We start from the raw sequence: 12,074 nt of genomic DNA on the forward strand, positions 1-12,074 counted from the left end.
TGATTTTTTGGTAACTTATCACAAGCTTTTTCCCCCACGGTGCTACATAAACATATTTAAAAATAAATTTTTTTTAACGTTTATTTATTTTTGAGACAGAGAGAGACAGAGCATGAACGGGGAGGGTCAGAGAGAGAGGGAGACACAGAATCTGAAACAGGCTCCAGGCTCTGAGCTGTCAACACAGAGCCCGACGCGGGGCTTGAACCCACGGACTGCGAGATCATGACCTGAGCCAAAGTCGGACGCTTAACCGACTGAGCCACCCAGGTGACCCACATAAACATATTTTATGGAATAAAATTGAGCATATGGTTGAACCAATGTTCACTTTTTTTTGTATTTTTCCCCACCTCATTTCACAACCCCCTCGCCAATGTTCACTTAAACCATTCCAAGAGGCTGCTTCCTTTTTATTCTGTTGTTGTTATAAATAACACTAAATGGTAAAATATAGCTTTTTTAGTATAAAATGTTTAAAAATTTAAGGTGATTAGGGGCACCTGGCTGTCTCAGTCAATAGAGCAAATGACTCTTTTATTTTTAATTAAAAAAAAAATCGTTAGAGGGGGCTGGGAAGGGGCTGAGAGCCAGGGGGATAAAGGATCCAAAGCAGGCCTCACGCTGACAGTGGTGAGCCCCATGTGGGGCTCGAACTCAAGAGTCAGGTGCTTCTGACTCTTTATCTCAGGATCATGATGAGTTCAAGCTCCACATTGAGGGTAAAGATTAAAAAGTAAGAGGGGTGACTGGGTGGCTCAGTAGGTTAAGGATCTGACTTCTACTCAGGTCACAATCTGGGGGTTTGTAAGTTCGAGCAGGTGTTGGGCTCTACACTGACAGCTTGGAGCCTGGAGTCTGCTTGGGGTTCTGTGTCTCCCTCTTTGTCTGCCCCTCCCCTGCTCCCTCTCTGTTTTTCTCTCTCTCTCAAAAATAAACATTAAAAAGTAATAATAATAAAAATTTCAAAAAAATAAAAAAATTAGGGGGACTGGGTGGGTCAGTCAGTTAAGCATTTGATTCTTGACTTCTGCTCAGGTCACAATCTCATGATTCCCGAGTTAGAGCCCCACATAGGGCCCTGTGGTGACAGCATGGATCCTGCTTGGGATTCTCTCTCTGCCCCTCCCCCACTCATACTCATGCACTCTCTCCCTCTCAAAATAAATAAACAAATTTTTAAAAAGTAAAATAGGGGTGCCTGGGTGGCTCAGTCTGTTGAGTGACTTCAGCTTAGGTCATGATCTCAGGGTTTGTGAGTTTGAGCCCTGCATCAGGCTCTGTGCTGACAGCTCAGAGCCTGGAGCCTGCTTCGGATTCTGCATGTCTCTCTTCTTCTCTCTCTGCCCCTCCCCTGCAGCACTCTGTCTCTCTCTCAAAAATAAATAAACTTAAAAAAAATTTTTTTAAGTAAAAAAAATAAAATAAAAATTTAAAAAAACCTCCCTTAAAAATATTTTAAGGTGATATCAAATAAAAAACTTGTATAAAGCATAAATGAACAACTTAAAGATTAATAGTAAAATGGACACCTGAGTATCCACTTTCAACTTAAGAAATAAAACACTGCGTGTAACTTAGAAGCCTGCCTGCGTGTTTCTCTCTGGCTGCGTCCTGCTCTCTTCTCCCCTACAGAAATAACCACTAGTCTAAATGTTCTGTTTATTAATTTTTTTATATTTTTTATTTTTCCTTAGGGTAAATTCTTTCTAGGAGAATTTAATAATTAAGGTAAATAGGTTGTATTTATTCTTATTAGGGCTAGTTTCTGATGTTGGTGGAAGACATAGACTTATATTTTTCCTTCAGACATTATCAGGCTTGACACACCCAAGTAGGCAGGGCGGGCCCATACACTGGAGAAAAATTTGCCTCAGAAGGAGGTGCAGTCTGTGACAGTTTTCTGCTGTATGAGGATATTAAGGGTTAGGACTGAGAACCCTTATCTTGCAGAAATGATTCTGGTTTACTTACATATGGATTACCCCTCCTCTCTTAGGCATTTCTCCATTCTCTAGTTATGTCGGTTTTGGTTTCTTATTTGTATGTCATTGTTATTTTAATTACTCATTCACTTAAAATAGGCCGCTCTTTTTGTTCAACCTATTAGTGTCTGTCTTCTGGGATAAATGCCAACATGGTTGTGTTCAACTTTTATGTAGCCCCAGGGAATCATATTGGTTAAGTTTAACTTGTCAGATTTGAAAATGGAGAAGCTAAAACGATTTAAAAATAATTGGCCAATAATAGGACCTTAAGAATGGTTAGCTTTCAGGTGAATAGCAAAAGCCCCAAATTAGTGTTTCTGATCACCTGCATCTGAATCGGTTAAGATACCTGGTAAACTCAGAGATTCCTACACCCCACCTTGAGACCTACCAAATTATAATCTCTGCATTTGGGGCCAAGGAATCTACAGTTTAATAAGCACCCCAGTTCAGTACCCTAAACTTTTTTTTTAAATTTTTTTTAACATTTATTTATTTTTGAGACAGAGACAGAGTATGAGTGGGGGAGGGTCAGAGAGAGAGGGAGACACAGAATCTGAAACAGGCTCCAGGCTCTGAGCTGTCAGCACAGAGCCCGACGTGGGGCTCGAACTCACAGACAACAAGATCATGACCTGAGCCGAAGTTGGATGCTTAACCGACTGAGCCACCCAGGCGCCCCTCAGTACCCTGAACTTGAGAAGCACTACTCTTGCTCAGAGGGAACAACCTAAGAAAAGTGATATAGTAAATATTCCCATATTTTCTAGTATGTTTATATTTGTTTAGCACCCAAATGTAGGGTTGGGTGTCCACTTAGTGATCTTTTCTGTGGAGCCCATTGTGGTGGATTTGGCTGGATTAAAATGGAAAAACCCTATCCATGGACATAACCACCCTGAACATGCCTGATCTCAGAAGCTAAGCAGGGGTGGTCCTGGTTAGTACTTGGATAGGAGAATCGAAAAACCCAATTCTTTATTACTATTTTGAAATATTAATACCATAGGAAGAAGTTACACTTCAAGTGAGATCTAGGGAACCACCTTAATTATTTGTGTTAAATAAGCAGCAGACTTTCATTGACTATGACCAAGAGCAAGACTGTGATACAGGATGGATGCAAGTGAAGGCATTTGCCTGAAGCAAAGACCAAGGTTCAGTTACAGTTTGTGCCAAGCACACTCTGTTTTCTTCTCGATTTGGAGGAGTGCCCTTTGTCTGTGACCTTGATACTCAAAATTGTTTTGCATGCAAACATTAGCCTGCATAGCATTGGTTCTACTTTATAATCATCTTTGAAGCAGGAATCCTTATGATCTTACCAAGTCTGGAGGGACTTACAAAGAAGAGAAGTGCATAGAAATTAGTTGTTGAAAGCCTAAAAGACAAGACTTGGAAAAAATAATATAAAGGTAGAACTAGAAAGCCAAATGGAGACAGGAAAGAAACAGAAGTAACCTGAGAGGCAGTGACATTCTTCATATTCATTCTCAATTAACATAGCTTGGGAGGTTGCTAAGCAAATCCCTTCTGAGAATTGAACTTAAGATCCTATTTAATACACATTTTTGTCTGGAACAGTGAGGGAACTCTCTAGCTGTAAATCACTTGCTCTGTGTAAACGATCATAACTAAAATAGTTACTGCTGAAACTACATGATATTTGGCAAAGTTTCGCTTGCTTTTTTCATTTCATTTTTTTATGTTATCAGAAATTCGCCATATTTAAGAACCCAGCAATGATAATTAGGAATATTACTCATTTCAATATAATATGTTTAGTCTCTCTTGAAATTTGAACATAATATTTAACCCAGAGAAAATGAAGTAAAGATGAACTAGTTGGTGAATGTCAAATAGGCTGTAACTATACTAAGAATCTTTCAGTTTTAGTAATAAGAATAATAGTAACAACATGAATAAAGGGGGGAGAACCAAATAATAAACTATATGTGTATTTTACATTTTATGGAGGCTATTAAAATAACATCTTAAATTAGGGGCGTCTGGGTGGCTCAGTCAGTTGGATGTCTGACTTCGGCTCAGGTCATGATCTCGTGGTTCATGGGTTCAAGCCCCGTGTCAGGCTCTGTGTTGACAGCCTGTTGACTGCTCCTGATTTTGTGTCTCCTTTTCTCTCTGCCACTCCCCAACTTGTGCCCTGTCTCTGTCTCTGTCTCTCTCTCTCAGAAATAAACATTAATTTTTTTTTAATAAAATAGCATATCCATGGTATCTTTTTTAAAAAATTTTTTAAATCTTTATTTATTTTTGAGAGAGACACAGTGTATGAGCAGGGGAGGAGCAAAGAGAGAGCAAAGAGAGAGCAATTCCACAGAATTGGAAGCAGGCTCCAGGCTCCGAGCTGTCAGCACAGAGCCTGATGCGGGGCTCAAACTCACGAGATGTGAGATCATGACCTGAGCTGAAGTCAGACACCCAACTAACTGAGCCACCCAGGTGCCCCATAAGATAGTAATAATTTAGCAGTTAAGGAATTTCAGACCAATAGCCAATATCATACTGATTGATGAAACACTAATGATGGGAGAAAGCAGGTTTCCTGCTTTATTTAACCTTATAAGGGAAATTCTAGACACTGTTCAAGAACAGAAATCATATGCATATTTAGAAGAAGTTATAGATGAATATGAATCTGATGCCAAGTAGAGGTTTCCTAAACAAACAAACAAATACAAAGAACAATAAAGGCAAAAAAGAAATGAAAATAATAGCTTTGACTACATAAAAATGTAAAACTTCTTTACATAAAAACATAAACAATGTTAAAGGTAAATAACAAAATAAATCGAAGTGATTTTCAAATATGAAATAAATGTTTAAATCACACTACTGATGAAAGAAATGCAAATAAAAACAGTGAGAGTGCCATCATCAAATTACTCAAGATTTAGAATAAAGAAAATACTCAGCACTGGGTAAATGCAGTGAAATGGGAACTTAAAAAAAAAAAAAAAATTATAATGGGATGCCTGGGTGGCTCAGTCACTTAAGTGTCCGACTTCGGCTCAGGTCATGAGCTCCCCTTTCATGGGTTAGTGCCCCGCATCGGGCTCTGTGCTGACAGCTTGGAGTCTGAAGCCTGTTTCAGATTCTGTGTCTCCCCCTCTCTCTATCCTGCCCCACTTGTGCTCTGTCTCTCAAAAATAAACATAAAATTTATTATTTATTTATTTATTTATTCATTCATTCGTTCATTCATTCATTTTAGTAATCTCTACACTGTATTAAAATCTGTATTAAAATACATGGGGCTTGAACCCATGACCCTGAAATAAAGAGTCACATGCTCTTCTGACTGAGCCAGGCAGGTGCCCCCAAATGGGAACTTTTTATTTTTGTGTATTTATTTATTTTAATGTTCTTATTTATATTTTGAAAAAGAGAGGGGCAGGGAGAGTGGGAGACACAGAATTTGAAGCAGGCTCCAGGCTGTAGGCTGTCATGACAGTACAAGGCCAATGCAGGACTCAAACTCAGACCACAAGATCATGACCTGAGCTGAAGTCAGATGCTTAACCGACTGAGCCACCCAGGGCCCCCCAAATGGGAACTTTTTAACATTATTTGTGGGAATACCCTTTTTTGTGAGCAATTTGTATCAAAGTTTTTATAAATATATATACCCTCTGATTTATCATTCTTCCAGTGGCATTTATTCTAGGGAAAGAAATAGGGGTATGAATAAAAATGAACAGGAATGTTCACAACAGCTTTTTATGTAATATTGAAAAACTGAGGTAATCAAAATCAAGAGAATGATTTAAGTACATTCACAGGATACACTAATACTAAATGATCATGAAAAATTGTATTTTTCTCACAAAATGTTGTAAATGAAAAGAGCACTAAAAATAGTAGATAAAGTCTGATCCCAATTTTTAAAAGTGTATCCATATTTGTAGAAAAGGAATGGAAGAGTATCCACTAAAAAACGTTTATGGTTGTTTCCTCCAGGTAGTGGGATTCTGAGTTATTTTTATTTTATTTTATGCTTTTCCAAATTTTCTACAATAAACACATATAATTTAAACAGTTACTTTAAAAGCAAAAATTTTAAGTTAAAGAACAGTGTTAACAAGTTAAAGAGAATGACATTCAAATTATTTCCTAAATCTTTGCCTCTGACTCACAAGGAAATTTTGCTTCTAAGCAGATCCTGATCTGTATTAAAATAGAGGCTGGCTTAGAGTTTTTAAGTTTCCTGAGAAAGGAAGCAGAAGATAATGCAGTAAGTAAGTGGCTTTTTCACCAACAGAAACTTTATTCCAGGCCAGTCTACACACACACACGTTCCTATGCCTGGACTCTTGAAAAAATAATAGCAAACTCCAAATAGCATTTGAATCACAGAGAATGGTGGAGGTCAGGGATACACCAGTCCTAAACTTCCTTAAGGATGTCCCTAATACTAATTCTAATTCTGAAGCTTGCACCTCTTGTCAACAGTTAGATGTTGTTGAAATGCTTTGGACAAAAAAACCTTATCTGTTCATTGATGATCAACTCATGGAATTATTATCAAAGATCTATCCAGGATACATGAGACTCTTAGTAACAAAGAAACAGAAGGTGTAGGGGAGGAAAAGCTTTTCCCCAACCTTCTTAGGGTCCCTGACTGGGCCTGAATATTAAACTGACAAAGATAGATTGACGAGAGAAAAGTGTCATATTTATTTAATATAAGTTCTACATGACATGAGAGACTTCATTAGGAAATAAAGACCTGAAGAAGCACAATTAAGCCTGAGAGTTTTTATACTAGGTCTGATGAAGAGTAGAAAGTCACGGAAAACTGTGACAGAAGAAAAGGGTATAAGCTAAGGGTAGTAAACTGGGGAAAACTTAGCAAGGCCTGTTTGGATTCCTCTCGGCATCCCTCCATCTCCAGAGATAAGGAATCTCCTTTCCTCTGAGTGTAGGGAGGGCACTTCTCACAAAGATCTAATGACCTGCTTCAGGGGAATAGAGGGGGTCAAAGAGTCCTTCCTGAAGCTCACATTTCTCAAATTCTTTCAGCTTAAAAATACATATTTTTTAATTTTTTAATGTTTATTTTTCAGAGAGACAGAGCACAAGCCAGGCGGGGATGAGGTAGGAGTGGCAGAGAGAGAGAGAGGGAGATACAGAATCTGAAGCAAGCTCCAGGCTCTGAGCTGTCAGCACAGAGCCTGACACGGGGCTCGAACCCACGAACTGTGGGATCATGACCTGAGCTGAAGTCGGATGCTCAACCAACTGAGCCACCCAGGCTCCCCTCAGCTTAAAATATTTAATATTCCCAAGAGCCATATTTTGGGGCAGCATGTTCTGAAACCTAGGAGAGGGATACAGGAGTGTCTCTGGTGTCTTGATTTTCACCTGTGCCAGGTCCATAACCAAGTTTTCTCTGGTCTCTAGTGAAAATGTTGGAGTAAGGTTTGCAACTGTCATTTTGGGGGGAAATCTCTTAGGTTACATCCAACGTACTTTTTTTTAGTGTTACCATATAAAGTAATGGTGATATGTTGGTTTTTTAAAAGTTCTTATTTGTTGGGGTGCCTGGGTGGCTCGGTCAGTTAAGCATCCCACTCTGATCAGTTCAGGTCATGATCTCATGGTTTGTGAGTTCAAATCCTGCACTGGGCTGCACTCTCTCCCTCTTTCTCTGCCCTTCCCCTGCTTGCGCTCTCTCAAAAATAAATAAGTTGATTTTAAAAATGTCTAAAAAGTTCTTATTTGTCAAAATAAAAAACTGGCAATCCTGTGCCTGTTGTGTCCTACCACCTCCAGTTTTTCTTTTGGAAACTCCCAAATCTGCACTGTTGATCTCATCAGACTTCCTTATTTCTATGAATGAAAAAATGAGGTTAAGAAAGGAATGGAGATTAACCCACTGTTGTATAGTGACAGTGGAGATTATTTTTCTTTTGCCTCGTTGCCACGCAATAAAGAGTCTTCAAGAGCTCATCCTCCCCAATTAAAAACCACTCAGGAAATTCCTTGTAAGCCTCTTTGAGGAAACTTCCACTTTTCAACTGATCATAGGAAAACAGCGGCTGGGCTTTTCTGCTTTAATTGGTCATTGAGTCTACCATTACAATAAATGAGAAAAGCAGAAATCACTTCTGAATGTCTTTTTTAAAGGAAATTAGAGCCAAGCAGTAGTTCAGTTAGTATAAACAGATTTTATTCAGGAACTATTGTAATAGGGGAAAAGAGACCTCATATAGAACTAGGCACAGTTCCAAATACAGCATGATCAACTGAGGATTTATAGGTAGGGGGCTGGGTGGGGGCCAGTGGATAGAAAATTACTAAGAGGGTAATCAGGGGTAAGGAGGGATTCTGGCTAAACTGACTTCATATGATTCTTGCCGAAGGCAGGCCCACGTGATTAGATATCAGGGGTGGGGGACATTCTCTAAACTGACTTTGCAGAATTCTTGCTAAAATTAGGCAATACAGGGGCACCTGGGTGGCTCTGTCAATTAAGTGTCCAACTCTTAGTTTCAGCTCAGGTCATGACCTCTTGGTTTGTGAGTTCGAGCCCTGCATTGGGCTCTGTGCTGACAGCATGGAGATTGCTCAGCACTCTTTCTGTCCTCTCTCTCTGCCCCTCCCCTGCTCACATGCTCTCTCTCTCACTCTCTCAAAAGAAATAAACAAACTTTAAAAAAAAATTGGGCGATACAGAGATGGACACAGAAGCCCAAAGGTCAAGGCCTACTTAAAAAGAGGGTTCAGAGGAACCTAACTAAAGTTTGGTCAAGGAGAGTCTTTGTCAGTCTTTAGCTAAGAAGAACAAAGATGCTACAAAAGAAAGAAGACCTGGTAATAAGAATTTACTTCAAGAAGAGGGAGCACCAAAAAAAAAAAAAAAAAGTTATTTCAGAACAGTATCTGGCCTCCTTACCCTTCCTCCCCATACAAAAGTAAATTAATTTTAAATTTCAAAATATACTCAACACAAAGGCCAAAATACCTCCAGATTAGCATAAAATAGCTAACTTCTTATAAAAAAACATGTAAAAAATATCTTTGTATAACGTATATATTTATCATTATTTCTAATTTGCCTGTATGGATCTCTAGCCCTGGGTTCAAGTCTGCTACTTAAAACCTGCCTGATGTATAAATCCCTCTGAGCCTGTTTCATCATCTATAAAAAGGGTATAATTCAATTGGCATTGTGTATCTCACAGCATAGTTGTGAATGTAAGATAAGAAAGTATAGATAGAAACTCTTTGTAAACTGTAAAATGCAATATGAATGTTATAATTAAAAATGTAGACAAAATTTTTTTCTTCATAGCAAACCATCTGTTATAATCATAATATTTATTCAAATGCAAATGAAGTCTTATACCATCTCTCTCTTTGAGTTCAGTGATAAAATTAGATAATAGCCTTCTGGGAACAATGGCTACTCCAACAGATTTGGAAAGCAATGTGATCATTTTCATAAAATCCTGTTTTAAGTATTCTGCACTGCACAGCATGGTTAAAGCAAACCATGGGAAATTGCCCATTTTTGTAGGTCAACATGGCAGAAAATCAGCAATTCCTTATGAATCTACTTATTCTAATACATCAATCTATTCAGGCAAAATCCAAAAAGAATTAAAGACCTGCTAAAAGTCTCAGGGGCTTCTCATAAGCATCTCAAGTGCCTCCCGTGGCTTCACAGTGCCCATATTTCTAGGAGCTGGATAAATGTTGCTGTTCTTATCTTACAAATGAAAAAACTAAGGTACAGATTTTCATGTCAATCATGTAATCAGGGCAGCACAAAACTCATTTTGATAACTTCTGTGTCCTGTTGAGTCCTCCTCACTTAGGACAGTGGGGCAGTAGACTTGTTGAATAGACTTAACTATTCTTCCCAGAGTTTCAGAACAACATGTTCAGTTGCAGGCTATTGTGGAGGTTCTGCTGTTTCTTCAAGCTCATTATCATGTATCCATGTATCCATGGACATGTATCCATGTTCCTTCTCAAACCAGGCTATAGACTTGAAATTCAGCTCTGTCTTCTTTTCCATTCTATACCTCAAATCATAATCATCAGTCAAGTTTCTTATTTGTTTGTTTTTTAATTAAACCTACCTCCAACATGGGTATGTAACTCATGACCCTGAGATTAAGAGTCACATGCTCTACTGACTGAGCCAGTTAAGTTTAATAATATGTATAATTCAATGTTTCTTCCACTCATTGGGCTTCTCATTTCCTAATTTAAGTCCTTTGCAAATTTGCTTGAACAATTGCAGTCATCAAACTGGTCTTCCCATCTCCAGGTTTGATTTTTCTCTTTCTACTGAAAAGATCATCTTTATTCACTTTGTATCTCCTGTAGCATCCAAGATAAAACTCTTAATAAATGTTCATTGGATGTGTTGGGATGGAAATTTTTTTCCTCTACTGAAATAAGTTCTTTCATTGGTAAATTGATAAAGACAAATTAATGGGAGAAAAACTAGTTACATATAGGGGAGCCCCATATGAATATGAGACCTACAAGTAGTCACGCAGTTAAGGTTTATGTGCCATTCTGAGCTAAGGAGAAGATAGAGGTCTGAAAAAGGAAGGAAAACAGTGTATAGGAAGATGGGAAGAGCAAATGTTTGGCAAACAAATGTTTGGCATGACATACAGAGACAATGGAACACAGAGAGAAATTTGATTTCCAGGCTTTTGAGCTTCCCCCAAGTTTACCATATCTAGCTCATATACTTTGTAGTAATCTCTGGTGATAGTTCTCTTCTCTTCCTGGACCAGGCCCCCTATCTAAAATACGTGAACCAGTTAAAGGGGAGATAAAAGCTCTTCCTGAGTCTTCTGAGCCTTGAGTGACTTCAGTTCAAAGTGATCCACATGACAAAGTGGCACATTTTGGGGAGGCTTATTCTGAACCTGTTCAAATGAAAGACTGGGATTAACAATCAGGAAATGAGGAAAGGGTCATACTTGTGCAGGATTTCTTTTACATGTCTGGTACTATACTTCAGTTCATTTAATCTTTACAACTCCTGGAAGCTGATGCAGAAAACAAGATTTATTACTGTGAGTGTTTTTCCCTCCTTGCTCTCTAGAGAGAATTTTGTCCTTCCCACTGTAGTTTCTTCTAAACAGATTTTTCTCCCTTCCATTCTGGTTCTTCTTCTTTTTTTTTTTTTTTTGAACTCAGGATTAAGAGAAGAGAAGGAGAGTCTGCATCAGTCCAGACCACTGGGGAAGCAGAAGAGATGTTGGTTTGTGGGGTCTCCTTTGTTACAGAGAATGCAAGCTAAGGGCAAATTGGGAAGAATATAAATTTTTAAATAATATACATAATAAAGAACTAAAAAGGGTAGGGGAGGGAGAAAGAAGGTAGAAAACACTCAGCAAGCAGGCTAGGGATGTGGAGGGATTTGCAGAGGTTTGGAGAATGAGCTTTGGAGAAGCTTTGGCAGAATGAGAAAGAAGAAAAAGGATTTTAAGTATTGCTGTGAATTACAAGTTGGATTTCCTTTATGGTCTGAAAAAAAAAGTAAGGATGGGAATTACTCTTGAAGGAATTTTGGCTAATGGACCTTGTTTTCTTTCAATGTGAAATTGAGCCATATGGAGTCCACACTGAACAGAAAGCTAGGGCTTGGAGAGCCAACCTTTTGCTAACATCACACAAACAGTTAAAGGGCTAAGCCATAATTTGAAACTTGTCAGTTTTCATTCCCACATGCTACCTGTGGGTCATAAGAGATCTGTTGAATTGTACCTCTAAAAATCCCATTAAAGGGGCTCCAAGTTGGCTCATTTGGAAAAGCATGCGACTCTTGCTCTTAGGGTTGTGAGTTCAAGCTCCACATTTTGTGTAGAGATTATTAAAAAATGAAATAAGGGGCATCTGGGTGGCTCAGCTGGTTAAACATCAGACTCTTGATTTCGGCCTAGCTCAGGTCATGATCTCATTGTTTGTGGAACTGAGCCCCATGTCAGGCTCCATGCTGACAGTATGAGTCTGCTTGGGATTCTTTTTCTCTCCCTCTCTCTCTGTCCCTTGCACACACTCTCTCTCAAAATAAATAAATAGACATTAAAA

The 12,074-nt window shown here is 38.6% G+C and overlaps 1 long non-coding RNA gene across 3 annotated transcripts in view; it reads left to right on the forward strand.

Moving 5' to 3' along the window:
• Window positions 1–12,074, forward strand: part of LOC128772999 (uncharacterized) — a 74,805-nt gene that overhangs the window by 21,429 nt on the left and 41,302 nt on the right. The window lies entirely within an intron of this gene.

The sequence above is a fragment of the Panthera pardus genome, unplaced genomic scaffold (genome assembly GCF_024362965.1).
Source record: "Panthera pardus isolate Hobbes unplaced genomic scaffold, ASM2436296v1 HiC_scaffold_24, whole genome shotgun sequence".
In the NCBI taxonomy this organism is placed as follows: Eukaryota; Metazoa; Chordata; class Mammalia; order Carnivora; family Felidae; genus Panthera; species Panthera pardus.